This window comes from Mus musculus, chromosome 11, assembly GCF_000001635.26.
Source record: "Mus musculus strain C57BL/6J chromosome 11, GRCm38.p6 C57BL/6J".
Taxonomy (NCBI): domain Eukaryota; kingdom Metazoa; phylum Chordata; class Mammalia; order Rodentia; family Muridae; genus Mus; species Mus musculus.
This window is the reverse complement of record NC_000077.6, coordinates 93290914-93304281: the sequence shown is the minus strand read 5'-3', so window position 1 is coordinate 93304281 and position 13368 is coordinate 93290914. Positions and strand designations below refer to the sequence as shown.

Here is a 13368-nt window from a genome sequence, read left to right as displayed (position 1 = left end):
CTTCATGCACAATTATCCTGCAGCCTCCTTTTTTAGGGATTCATGTTTTGGTACGAATAGTATCTTTTAAGTTATATTCTCTTTGCCACATGCTCAAAGCACAGCAAGTATTTGACAACTCCAGAGTGGATGCTCTGTTTCCCTCCTGAGCAGGAATGATGTGAGAATCAACAGAATCCAGTCTTGAAGTTATAAGCAGCTTATCAAAGTGTCATTTGACAAATCCATGGTGTTTTTCTATGGGTTGCCAAGACCAAACTGAGGGAATGGTGTATTTTTATGACCTCCCCCCCCCCCGAGTCAAAACTAGACAGGAGCTTGGCAATGTGATTCGATCTTTGTTTGGTTCAGCATTGTGTGATTAACCTAATGTTCCAGCAACTAAAGAATGTGATCATTTGAGAGACAGGAAAAAAAATTCACATCAAATACAGAGTGCAAAAATGCAAAGGAAACCTGTCCGCTCACTTTCAGTAGTGCTGTAAAACACCTATTAGTGTAATTTTTTACAAGATTTCTGGTCTAAGTTCCTTGCATTTAACAGTTAGTGGAGTAATAGGAGGACTTATCTCTTAAGAGTTTATGTTTACAAAGAAACTCTACCTTTAACATTTACTGGCATGTCAGTATTTTCACTAAGAAAAAATAGTATAGAAACCATGTGACTCCTCCTTTGCTCCCTGTGATTATTTGACCATTCATCCACTAATCTATCCATAGTACGTGCAGTAAGCTCCTACCATTGTCTTCTACCTTAGTTTAGGTTGACTATCAAGGAAAGAATAAAAGGATTGGGGGATGCTGTGATACTATAGAAGAAGGGTATCCAGCTCTGCCTTAGAGAAGGAGAGCCAGAGAGTGTTTATTGATGAACACTACCATCATGTCATAATCCTCTGAGAGGCATTTACCATCTCAGATATTCTAGGTGAATACAGCTGTTCACTTAGAGCAGCCATTGTGCCTGCCCAGATCACAGTGGCTAAAATCCAAAGCTGGAGACGAATCTGGGAAGCACTAGCCAAATAGTTGTATCACTCTGAACAATTGTGATCAATGGAGTGCTTAGTCCCATTCAAACCCCAAATTCAGTGGCCTTATTATTAGTTCTAGTCAACACTGGGCAGGAGCAGATTCCCAGACAGATACTTCAACACCAATGTGTGATGAGATTCATATCTAATTTGGCTTAATCCATTCTAAGGAGCCTCTGGAGGCTCTGCTCCCTTTAAGAAGTTTGAATTGGCTTCCTCAACGTGAGGACTTTTCAATATGGTAGCAATAGCCAGAAGGAGAAAGAGAGGGAAATGAAGAGGAAGAAGAGCAAGAGGAGAAGCAAGAAAACTTACTTGTGGATTTGTCCTTCCTTGCTACTCCAATTTCATATTGTATAAAGTATGTTATCACTGAAAATTGCTTAACGTGTTTACAAGATATTGCATCCTAGAAAGACTATAATATTTAACGAAATTCTTGCATTAAAAGTGTACTTTCATCCTCAGTGTTTCTCAAGCCTTGGCTGTGGGGATTGTAGATATTGGGACTGGGCATACCACCATGAGTTGTTCTTTGCACTTTGAACAGCTGTGCCAGCTGTGGCTTTTTGTAGTGGTCTACATCTGCAGGGAAAGCTATACTTCTCTGTGGGCAGAAGACTAAGTATTTAGAATGAAGTCAGGAATTGCCATGGTTTAGTGAAAGGGCAATGGTGGGTTGCTCGCTAGGATCTATGATCTCACTAGGCATGGAGAATTGGCTAGCTTTCCATTACTAGGGATGGTTTCCCTCCTGTTGCATGGGACTTATGTCCAATTAGACAGCTGTTGTTTACTGCCAAGGTATGAGTACCACTTTTGCACCTGTGGAAATGTCTTGCCTGCTGGTAATAGTAGTTCATAGGTATCACTTTTGGGCAGGGGATAGTAATTGCTTCTCTCCCTTGACAGCTTGCATAACACCTTCTGGTATGATGAGAGAGATAATCTTCAGAGAAGGAGCTTCAGGATTTCCTCCAGCTCAAATTCTCTGCATCATGTGTCCAAGTGCATGGTGCCTTCCATAATTTGAGACTTACTTTCAACTTCTGGGATGCTACCAAGGACAATAGCAATAACTTATATTGCTTTGGGGAGTCTCTTGGAATCCCCTGATCAACAACTTGAAAGGGGGTTTCTCATGGCTAATGATCAGTTTCTGCAAGATAGTCCATAGCTTTGAGGGCAAGCATTATTTCCCAAATGTTACAACTTCATTGAAACTACACACACACACACACACACACACACACACACACACACACAGAGAGAGAGAGAGAGAGAGAGAGAGAGAGAGAGAGAGAGAGGAGGGAGAGAGAGGGAGAGAGATGTGTAATATGTGTTATATGTGTTACATACAATTTTAAGTAAACATAAAACAATATGATTCCCTACGACTTTTCAAACATCCTAGTGTTTTATATCCTTTTCTGTTCCTAATTAAAGGCCTCTTTTTCCATTTTTCACCATATCACCCATATCCTACAATAGTAGGATTTGGTGATATGTAGGTATTATCTTCTCTAGGACTCCCCACCATGGTTTCATTTTACCTTCCTGGTTTCTGTGGTTCCTCCAGTATATATACTCCTTGATAATCAAGACATACATCTATAGGGTGCGAGTGTGTATGTGTGAGTGTGTGTGTATGCCTGTGTGTATTTTCTTCTTTGTAAGGCAGCTGCATGATAAACATAGTTACAGCTGGTGCACATTGCATTTCATCTACTCCCATGAAAATCATTAACAAAAATAATCCCAACCCCATAAACAGTCTGTAAGGCTGCCTTTGTATGACACCATTGGTGAGCAGATGCTGCCATGCCTTGCTAATAAACTCCATACCCAAAAAGTCCCCCCACAAAAACACAAACAGCAAAAACTTTATGAGAACATCTGCCTTTGCTTTTACAGGGTACTGTTCTTTACGACAGTTTCAAGGCTTTATATCCCCTCTTCACCATCAAGGCCCCTGCCTCTCATTCTAACCACCTGCTTAGGAATCAGAGAATAACCGAGAAACAATGTCCTTTGCTTATTGTGTCCCACATTGGCTCAATACCTCAAAGGGTACTGAGTTTACTCATGACTAAATGGCTAGTTTTGAAATCAGCCATAATATTTTTTTTGGGGGGGGGGGATTAGAGGCCACCTAAGAGATCATTTTACCTATATACATCCATGGCATAGAAGCCACAGAGTAGAGAGTAAAGCACCCTACCTGAAGTCACACTTCCAGGCAGAGGCTGGAGAGCACAGGGCAAAGACCTGAATCAGCTCTGAAGACTCATTTAGCCACAAAAGCTCCACTTCCCAAAATGTATTTCTATACAAGGCTCCTGTCAGGATCAGGGGATCATGTCCAGGGAAGTTCAGAGTTAATTACCACCCTGACCCTTGTAAGACTTGTGCTTCTGTTTCTCTTCTGATAATTCAGGAATAGCATCAATGTCTATTTTGCAGTTTAAGCAAATATCTAAGGCAAAGGTCTAATTGGAACTACTTCAAAATTTAACTATGTCAGATAAAGGCTGGATTTGAAAGCAACTGAACAACTTTGGGATAACACAGCTAGAATGGTCTAGGAGGAAATCAAATATGTTGAGGTCAGGGTATGTGGTGTGCTTTTGGATTTTCTTTTTAGAGCCTCAGGAAGATGTGATGGAAAACATGGGTGCAGAATGCTGCTCTAGAGGCTGGAGAGATGGCTCAGAGGATAAGAGCACACACTGCTGTTACAGAGGACTTGTGTTTAGATCTCAGTACCCAAGTTCACAATTGTCTGTAATTCTGGATTTAGACTAATCAAATGGTACCCTCTTCTGGCTTCTGTGGACACTAAACTTTAATGTGCACATGCATGCATGCATGCGCACACACGCGCGCACGTGCACACACACACACACACACACACACACACACACACACACACATACACACACAAAATAAAAATAAAGTTTATGTTGCTCTAGTTAATGTGCTTTTGGCCTGGATAGACTGGCTTAGATTTTGCCTCCCCATCCCCATAGCAGGAGAAGCCAATGATTGCTATTAGAGGTAACGTGAACGCTGAAGAATTAAAATGTAGAAGCCACTCCAAGGACCTTGAGTGACAGATGGGCAAGAGAGAGATCTTAAAAAGCAATGCAAGGGAAATACTTTAGGGTGGAGGCTTGGAGAACAGGAGAACAGGAATGGATGCTCCATGAAGCTTAGGAGTGAACTGGCTGGTTTTAGGGGTGCAGAACTGGGTCATTCCCATGAGCCAGGATGCAAGGTTTGGGTTTATGCAGAGTCCTCAGGTATGCCAATGATTCTAGTCATCCTCAATAGCATTATCCTTCAGGCTTATCGACACCCATGACACCTTCAGAAACAGAGGTAGAGTTGTAGAATGTAGAAGGATTTGTTCTTGTTTTTCAAATGTTGAAATCTTGTTGAATTCTTCCACCCTCATTCACCATGGCTGTTTCAATAAATCAAGATTTAAACTTTTTTCCTGAAGAGAAGATAATGACTCGTCTGCTACTGCTGTCTTCTTCTAGTTTGACCAATACAACTTGGTGTGGGAAAAATGTAAATGAAATGAAATTGAGTGAGAACCATTTTCATTAATTAATAGTCAACTAGTCTGAAGAAAATGTTGGAATTCCATCATCCTTGGCATCTCTCACATACTCTTCTAATTTACATATAAACTAGAACACACAACAGACCTGAGTATCTTTGCAAATTAATTTTCACAGAGACTAAACAGAGGAACTTAACTGCTGCATCACAAGTATGCATTTATCTTGCCAAAATATTTCCCCCGTGGCAACACTGTCATTCTTCCCATGAACTACAAACCCCCAATGGTCCCTTGGTTCCATGTGCAGTGGGCTGTGGAAAATGTGGAGATGCTCTGATTTCAAATGCTTAAGTCATGAACCTTGGCAAGATCAAAGCAAAACCTATGAGCATCTGTTCAAACCACTGAAACAATAAGGATCCAGTTTAACCTGTTAATATCGCTTGACAACTCCTAAACAAACATACTGAATATCTTATCAAAACAAAAAAATTTTCATCAGAGAGGCTTTGTCTAGCAACTGATAGAAGCAAACGCAAAGACCCACAGCCAAACCTTAGGCAGAGCTTAGGGAATCCGGCAGAAGACAGGGAGGATGGATTGTAGGAGTCAGAGATATCAAGGATATTACTAGAAATTGGCCCACAGAATCATCTAATCAGGACTCAGAGGGGCTCATAGAAACTGAACTGAAGTTAGAAAACCTGACAGATCTGACCTAGATCCTCTGCATATGTTATGGTTGTGTAGCTTGATGTTCTTGTGAGACTTCTAACATTGGGAGCAGGGGCTTCCACTGACTCTTTTGTCTGCTTTTGGGGCCGTTTTCCTTTTACTGGGTTGCTTCCTCTAGCCTCAATATGAGGGGATGCCTCTTGTCTTATTAAAACCTGATGTGCCATGCTTGGTTGATATGCCTGGGAGGCCTGCCCTTTTCTGAAAGGAAACAGATAAGGAGTGGATCTTGGGTAGAGGGGAGATAGGGGGAGACTGGGAGGAGAGGAGGCTGGGAAACTGATGCTGAGAAGTCATATTTGAGGGGATAGAGAAAGAAACAAACAAAAACAAATGTAGATCCAGAGATCAAGAGATCAGCAGAACATACTGATACTGAAAGTTAAAATTTGCTTTCTCGGAACTTGTATCCTGAAGAGGATATTCTAAGTCCATGCTGTCCCACCTATTGATGTGTCTAGATGCAGCAGAATTTGTAGAGATGCTGTAATGGGCAGTGTCAGACCCCTGTAACCAACTTATACTGTTCCTATGCACTTGCTAAACCTTACAGAAGCAAGATAAACTGAATTTAAAAGTGCTGACTGTCAGTCTTTGACATTTCAGATATTAGGCTTCACACGCTGGGAATTTACTGAACAAATATTTGGAAGACCATCTCTGTGCTACAGAGTGTCTTTATTTCTGGTTTGTTGGAAGTGAATGAAACAGATATGGCTTCTGTTATCATTAAGCCTTTGGTATAGTAGGGGCATAAGTGCTAGGTTTTGATGTGTTTACCTACGTTATTAAAATTAAGAGACAATTAAGTTGGTAGTGAGTTATAGAATAAAGATGTAATGGGAGACATAACCTAAGCAAAGCTTAAGCAGAGCTAAGACAATATTTTCTTTCTTTATTTTTTTTAAATAATAAACTAAGCCCCCAAATTTTTGGCCAAATGAAAGTAATACAGTTCTTGGAAATGACTACTGAAAATGATACCAACCAGACCTTTGAGAAACTGGAACAATTGTTTCAGAAGAATTTCAGAGGAGTGTGCCTAAGACAGAAGGTGGAAACAAGGGTTTTAGGGAGCTGATGTGTTCAAGGACCAGAAGAAGCCATGTGACTTAAACTTGGTAACCCAGATGAGAAGAAAGAATAGACAGAACAGGGCTGGTGAGGTTAGAAGAACAGATGACTGGGTACTCTTCAGGCCCCATTAAAGAGTTTGCATCTTACTCCTATGTCACTGGAACCCACCACGAGACAATAAAGTACAATGCTCTAAGCTGATTTATGAGTGAGAGCCATGAATTTGCTTTGTCTGGAAGAAAGCCAAGAGTAAGGGTAATTGTTCTTGGGGTTGTCTGAGAAGGAAAAACTGAGTCCCAAATGACAGTTGGAGCATAGTTTGTTGTTGTTTGTTTAATGTTATCATATGTGTTCAAGTTCTATCTGAAAGGCAAAATGAATAGAATGCTTTAAAAACTATTCTCTTCAACATATGTGCCAATAAAATAGCATGTTTTGCAGATTCAGACAGTGCTTTACAAATCATATTTTGGATTTGAAGCAAGGGAGAGTCTTGGCTAAGACAATCTTTCCCCCCCCCCCAATAATAAACTAAGCCCCCAACTTTTTGGCTAAAGGAAAACAAATACAATTTTGGGGAAAGACGACTGGCACAAAACATGCTTACGATGAATTCAATCCACAAATGAAGCCTTCTACTTCAGTGGCAATCCCTAGTTCATGGCTACAAACATAGGGATACTTTTAAAATGAAAACTCCCATCTCACTCTTCTTCTCTCAGCAGTGCTGATTTACTGCACCTTCTGCAGCTTTCAACTGTAATAAATCCATGCTTTGAGTTGTCATTAATGAGCATGGTTAAAATAGCCATTGTTTCAGGCCTTTGCCCTCTTCTGATTCCTTTATTTCATGGAGGGTATTGGCCCTAGCAATAACCTCTTCGCTGCAGGCTTCTTTCTCCATGGTTTGGACTCAGGTTCATGGCACATGAGAGCTTTCCATTTTCTCTTGTGGGAAGCTCAGAGGAGTTGCATTTATTCTATTTAGCACATAATCATTAATTTGTGCATTCATTAAAGAAATTAATGGGCCATCTCTAATGAATCAAGACTAGAGAGATAAATCAAATGCCCCTAAGACAAGCTAGTAAATAGTTATAACAAAACCACACTAAGTATTATAATGGAGGTGTGTACACATTAAAGCTTAAATACAGAGAGGGGATTCCTTTTTTCTTCTCGTAGCACACATAGCACCTTCTAGCACATGAAATATAGCCAGGAGGTATGAAGCTTCCAGGTGAGTAACAACATGATTTCTCCGTGTTCTGTAATTGAAATATGTTGTCCAGCAATAGGGTCCTACCATTACACTCTAGAGGGGAACCAAGAGAAATAACAATAGCCTGTAATGTTTAGGGTCTCACTGGCCCCATTGATCAGCAAGCTGAAAGATATGTAGCCCATTTCTGGGGTCTCTATTTTTTTAAGTGTGAAGTACCTACTTGGGATGTTGAGCCTGACCCAATATCGTATGGTAACTTTATTAAACAGTTTATAATATATGCATATATTTTATAACGTGTAGAGCAGAAGGTTTCTATAAGTCTTTTGAAAAGGCCTTTAGTGTTAGTTATCCTTCTTTATATTCTTTCCTTTACCATACCCTCCCAACCCTAGGCAATTTAACTCCTATTCAACTGTTGCTCTTTAACTCTTCATACCATTTGGTTCTATCTCTGCTTTTTTGTAAGTCCCTCCACTCAAGATACATTACATAAAATTTTCAAAAGCTAATAAAGCCATTGTTTTCAAAAGATACAGAGAGGTGAGCAAACCAACTCAAACTCTTTCTTCTAGTGTTTGGCTATATATGCCTTCGTTTTGGAAGGGCTTTGTCATAAGATGGAAACTTTTCAGAACTAATTAAAACACTGATCCTCTTCCCTATACAGAGAGAGACAGCATCACTAACAGCTGATGTGTTTTATTAGAGACAGAATGCCATTAAACTGGTAGCATATAAGTCATGGGGTCTTCTGACTCATGCAACTTTAGAGAAATATTATCTATGTACTCCCAATGGAACCATGAGTATGTGGCTAAGATTCTACAGCCATAACTTCTCAAAGTCTCTAAAGCAGAATGGTAACTACTTCGTGTGGTCTTGGGGAAGACTGACAGTGTGTCAATAAAAAGGCTGGGCACACCATTTGGTTCTATGGCAACTATTTAGAAACTGCTGGAAAAGGGGCCAAGGGAAGGGATACTGGGAATTCAGAATATTGATCATACTTTCATAGTGACCTTTGGGTAGATAGAAGCATGGCTAAAAATCTGGATATGAGGGTAAGAAGAGGCAGCTTTTAGACGCCCATGTAACCCATCTGGACTTCAAAGGGAGTTCTGTAGAGAGCCTAGGTGATATGTTGCCCTCTTAGTTTCGATGAGGCATATGGTGTTTTCCTTGAATCTCTAGCTTTCAATGTCTAGACTGATGGATGAGTGAGCAAAGACTCATGCACGAGAATTTTAATTCCAAGAGTGAAAATCATTTCAGTTTGTCATTTGGAAGATGTCAGAGTAATGCTTTTACATCAGCCTTCACCTCCCATTTATGCTTGATTCTGGTATCATAATTGACCTGCATCCCCGAGAATACATCAATGGAGAGTGAAGAGAAACAGAGGGAGAGGAAGCTGTCATCTACTGATCAAACACTATTTAATTAGTTCTGTGCTAGAAACCTGATGTATCTTGCTTACACCTGCCCCATGCTTAGAAATTCCATAGTGAAACTCACTAATTTGCATGCTAACTTAATTTTTAAGACATCAACATAATGCCTATGTGTAATATGAGAAGCTGCAGGAGAACCTGTAGGAAATGGCAGGGGACCATCTTCCTTTTAGTAGTGACATACATGAGTGGTGGGTTAGGTGGCATTCCTCTTACTCACTCTGCTTATATGCACACACCCGAATGCACAGACATAGTCTAAAATGTTTTCCTTGTCTCGAGTAACATTATTCCATCAGGTTTGCTCCACATTAATGCTAAGAGAGCTGCTCCTTGTATTTAAGGCTATCTAGAATACCAATCATTTGAGAGGTCTTTATATTTTGCAACCATTCCCTCAATGAAAGACATTAACATTATTTCTATCTTATTTTAGCATTCTATTCAATGCTGTGATAAATATATTCTCCTTTTGTAGTGGTGCTTTCATTTCAGTGGAAAAGATTCTTAAAGGTAGTGTTGTTCTGTCAAAGTACCCACATACTGTATTTTAGCAGATGTGTCAGGGCACATTTAAAAGCTCTGGCCTTGGCTGTAACTACACAGCCAGGCTGCACGGTGTGTCCATCTCCTCACTATACATAGTCCTCCATGGATGCTAGTCATTATTTTTGGTAACAAGGCAGTAAAAATGGAATCTTGTTGATTTAATTTGCATCCTCTAACTAGTACTAAAATTAAGTACATTCTCATATGTTCAGTGGCTATTTGCAACTCTCTTCTGACTCTGCCCTTCCCATTTTTTTCTCTGACTCATTTGGTTTTTATATCAGTTTTTAGCTGCCATTTGCCTCGTGGAGCTATAAATCTGTGTCATGTATTATAAATATTTTTTTTGTATTCTTTTATTTGGCTGTTAACCTTTTCCTTTGGTATTTTGTTATGTAGATAGATTTTTATAGGATTGAATTTATTGATTTGGGTTTTCTCTTTTCTCCAAGATGTCCTATTCAACTACAGAGCATATTACAAATTTCCTCAAATGTTTGTAAAATACTTTTATTAGTACTCTACATTTGATTGTTAAAATAAACTAGGGATGAGTGCCATTAATATTTTATGTAGAAGATGTATATAGTGTCTCTGCTGGCTTGTTTGTTTTTTTTAAATTGACACAAACTAGGGCTATCGAGGAAGAGGGAACCTCAACTGAGGAAAGGCCTATTGGCAATTCTCTGCACCATTTCCTTGATCAGTGATTGGGAGGGCCCAGGCCCTGTGGGTAATGACAGCTCTGGTACCTGGTACTAGATTGTATAAGAGAGCAGGATGAGCAAGCCATGGGAAGCCAGCCAGCAAGCTGCATTTCTTTCTGATCTCTGTTTCAGTTCCTGCCCTGACTTCCCTCAATGATGAACTGGGATGTAAAACTGTAACCAGAAAGAAAACCTTTCTTCTCTAAGTTACTTTTGCTCATGGGACTTTATCATAGTGATATAAAGTAGATAAACAATGCCAAAAAACATTTACTTATTTATTTATCTAGCACGTATATGCCTATGTATGTGTATAAACAATCTGTGTGTGTACATGTGAAGTGCATATGAATACATATGCATGTGCATGAGGAGGTCAGAGTTGGACACCAGGCATTTCCTCATTCTCCATTATGTATTGATGCAAGTTCTCATACTTGAACCCACAACTCACTGATTTGGCTAACCTACCTACTTATCTTGCTCTGAGAATCTCCTGTCTCAACCTCCTATGTGTTGGCATTATAGACCAGCCACCATGGCTTCCTGGCAATTGTGTGAGTGCTGAGAATCTAATTTATAACACATTTGTGCAGAAAGCATCTCCCCATGCCCCAGAAGCAAGTTATATGTTATTTACTTTGATCTTTCTATGACTTTCTATTTATATAACATTCTGTCAGTGCTCTGCTGTTTGAGTATAATAATATTTATATACTTTATCAGCTTAGTCTTCCTGGTTAGGATTTCTTGCTTTAGTCCTCTGGTAGCATTACAGTATCCCAGATACCTGACCTCTAGGGAAACCTGCCAAGTTTGGTGACTGTAGGAGCCTTGAAGAACTGCAGTGTTCCTGAGAGCCAAAACCTTACCAAGCCTTTTCCTGTAATTTAGATATTTATATAGTTGAATAACACCTGATAGAGGACAATGTCAGCTCCTTTCCTCAAAGGACTATTTAAGAAAAATTTCATTCCTAGAGACATTGTCTCTAATATAGAACACACATCAGAGAAGCTTTGTGGCTGGCTCTTTGGTAGATGGTGCAGTGAGACAGAACAGCCAACATCGTGAACCGAACTCACATCCTGGTTTACTGAGCATTCACTCTGTGTTAGATACTGCCCTAAGTATTTGTATATATGCTCTCATTTAAAAATCTCTAAGGTAGACTTTGTTATTGTGTTGCTTCTTTCAGGTCCTATGGGAATCTGAGATACATGGATGTTAAGTAACTTCTCCAGTATATACAGAAACTGGCAGGAGGCAGAGTCAAGATGAGAATCTGGCTCTTGATCTCTTGCTCTTATCCACTGTGTAATGCTTGTAATGCTTCCTGTCTATCCTTCTGACTTGATTGGCATCAACCGATTTCTTTCTTTCTAGCACAAGTTGCCTAATAAATAAAATATAACATTTTAATGAATATGTTTATCTTTCAAGGTCATAGTTTTTCGGCTTTTGCTAAATCAATAAAATTACCAACAGATATAATCAGGAGACACAACCTTAGAGCAACAAACACCTCTAACCCTCTGGTTCTTGTAATTTTCCTCTTCTTCTTTCCAATGATCATTGAGCCTTGGGTGCCAGAGTTGTATTGTAGATGAATCAGTTGCAACTGGATCCACAGTTCTGCATTTGGATTAGTTGTGCTTTACTGAAATGCAGGAAGCTACACCCAGAAAGTCTCCCTAACATGGCTGCCTAAACATAAGCCGAGCAAGGACAACAGCAAGAGACATTCTAATGTGAACGAAGGAAAGCCCACGAGGCCTTAGCCTTACACACAGAACTGTAGGCAAGTAAGGAATGCTGAGTGTAGGAGAGTCTTCCTCAGGAAGAGCACACAGTTATGTAATAACAAATAGACAGCCTAGAAAACATACATTAAAATAACATTATACAGACTAAGTAGGTTATGAACATAAATGTACTTACATGTATGTTATAACAATTAATGAAAAACAAGGCCATGAATTCGAAAGAGAGCAAGAAGGGGTATATGGAAATGTTTGGAAGGAGAAAAGGGGAGGGGAGAGTGATGTTAGTATATTAACATTTCAAAAATTTAAAGAAATAATTTAAACAAAGTTATCAACAGAAATCATAGCCAGTTCAATCTACTGATTGAGTCATGGGTTATATGGTAGACTGGAAAGACTATGTAGCTTTGTATATAATTTCTTATCACCATGATCCAAGAAAACGATACTGCTTGTGATATTTTTCTATGAGAAGTTCAGAGAGTTGAGTAACTCATAAAAGAACACTAGGCTACTGTGTAGCTGAACTGTCAACTTAAACATAGGTTAAATTTACATCCTCATCTTACTCCTTGTGTTGTACCATCACAGCATAGACTAAGCTACCTCCTCTTTCTCCTAACATTATTCTTTCTCAGAATCAAGGTCACTGGGAATGGTAATTAAAGAATTACATCTATAATTCCAGCCTGGGCTATACAGTGAGACTCTTGACAGGTAATAAATGAGACTCTTAATAAATACAAGAGAATCTTGACAAAAATAAATAATAAACAAATACATGCCAGTAAATCAGGTGGTTTGTTTTTGAGAATTTCCCCAAGTGGAGAGTAGGCATTAAACTTTTGTGATTTTTGTCTCTGGCTTAAAATTTAGCCTAATGATTATGTTAAGCCTTATCCGATTACATTTTGTAATTTCTCTTGTCCTGTATAATTACTGATGCTTCAGATATTATCTGAAATTAGTTTATTGAAGCTGGGAGTCATAACCACAATGAGAATCATATTTCAAAGTGCGTTCATGTAGTAGCTCATTAACTCATTATCTCCACCCACTCAACGTGAAGAAAATGACTAGGCTGATGTTCTTTCTAACCACATGCGCCACTTGACGTTTCCACAGCGGCTGGAGCCTCTTGGCCTCTAGGAGCTCATACTCGTAATGCTGGAGTCATCTGGAGTGTGAGAAATAAATACCAGATAAAAATAACAGAGCCGCTGAAAACAGGTGATTTTCAGGCACTGGAA

At 39.4% G+C, this 13368-nt stretch overlaps 1 protein-coding gene across 5 annotated transcripts in view; it reads right to left on the bottom strand.

Moving 5' to 3' along the window:
• Car10 (carbonic anhydrase 10) overlaps positions 1–13368 on the bottom strand; it is a 504947-nt gene that overhangs the window by 297470 nt on the left and 194109 nt on the right. The window lies entirely within an intron of this gene.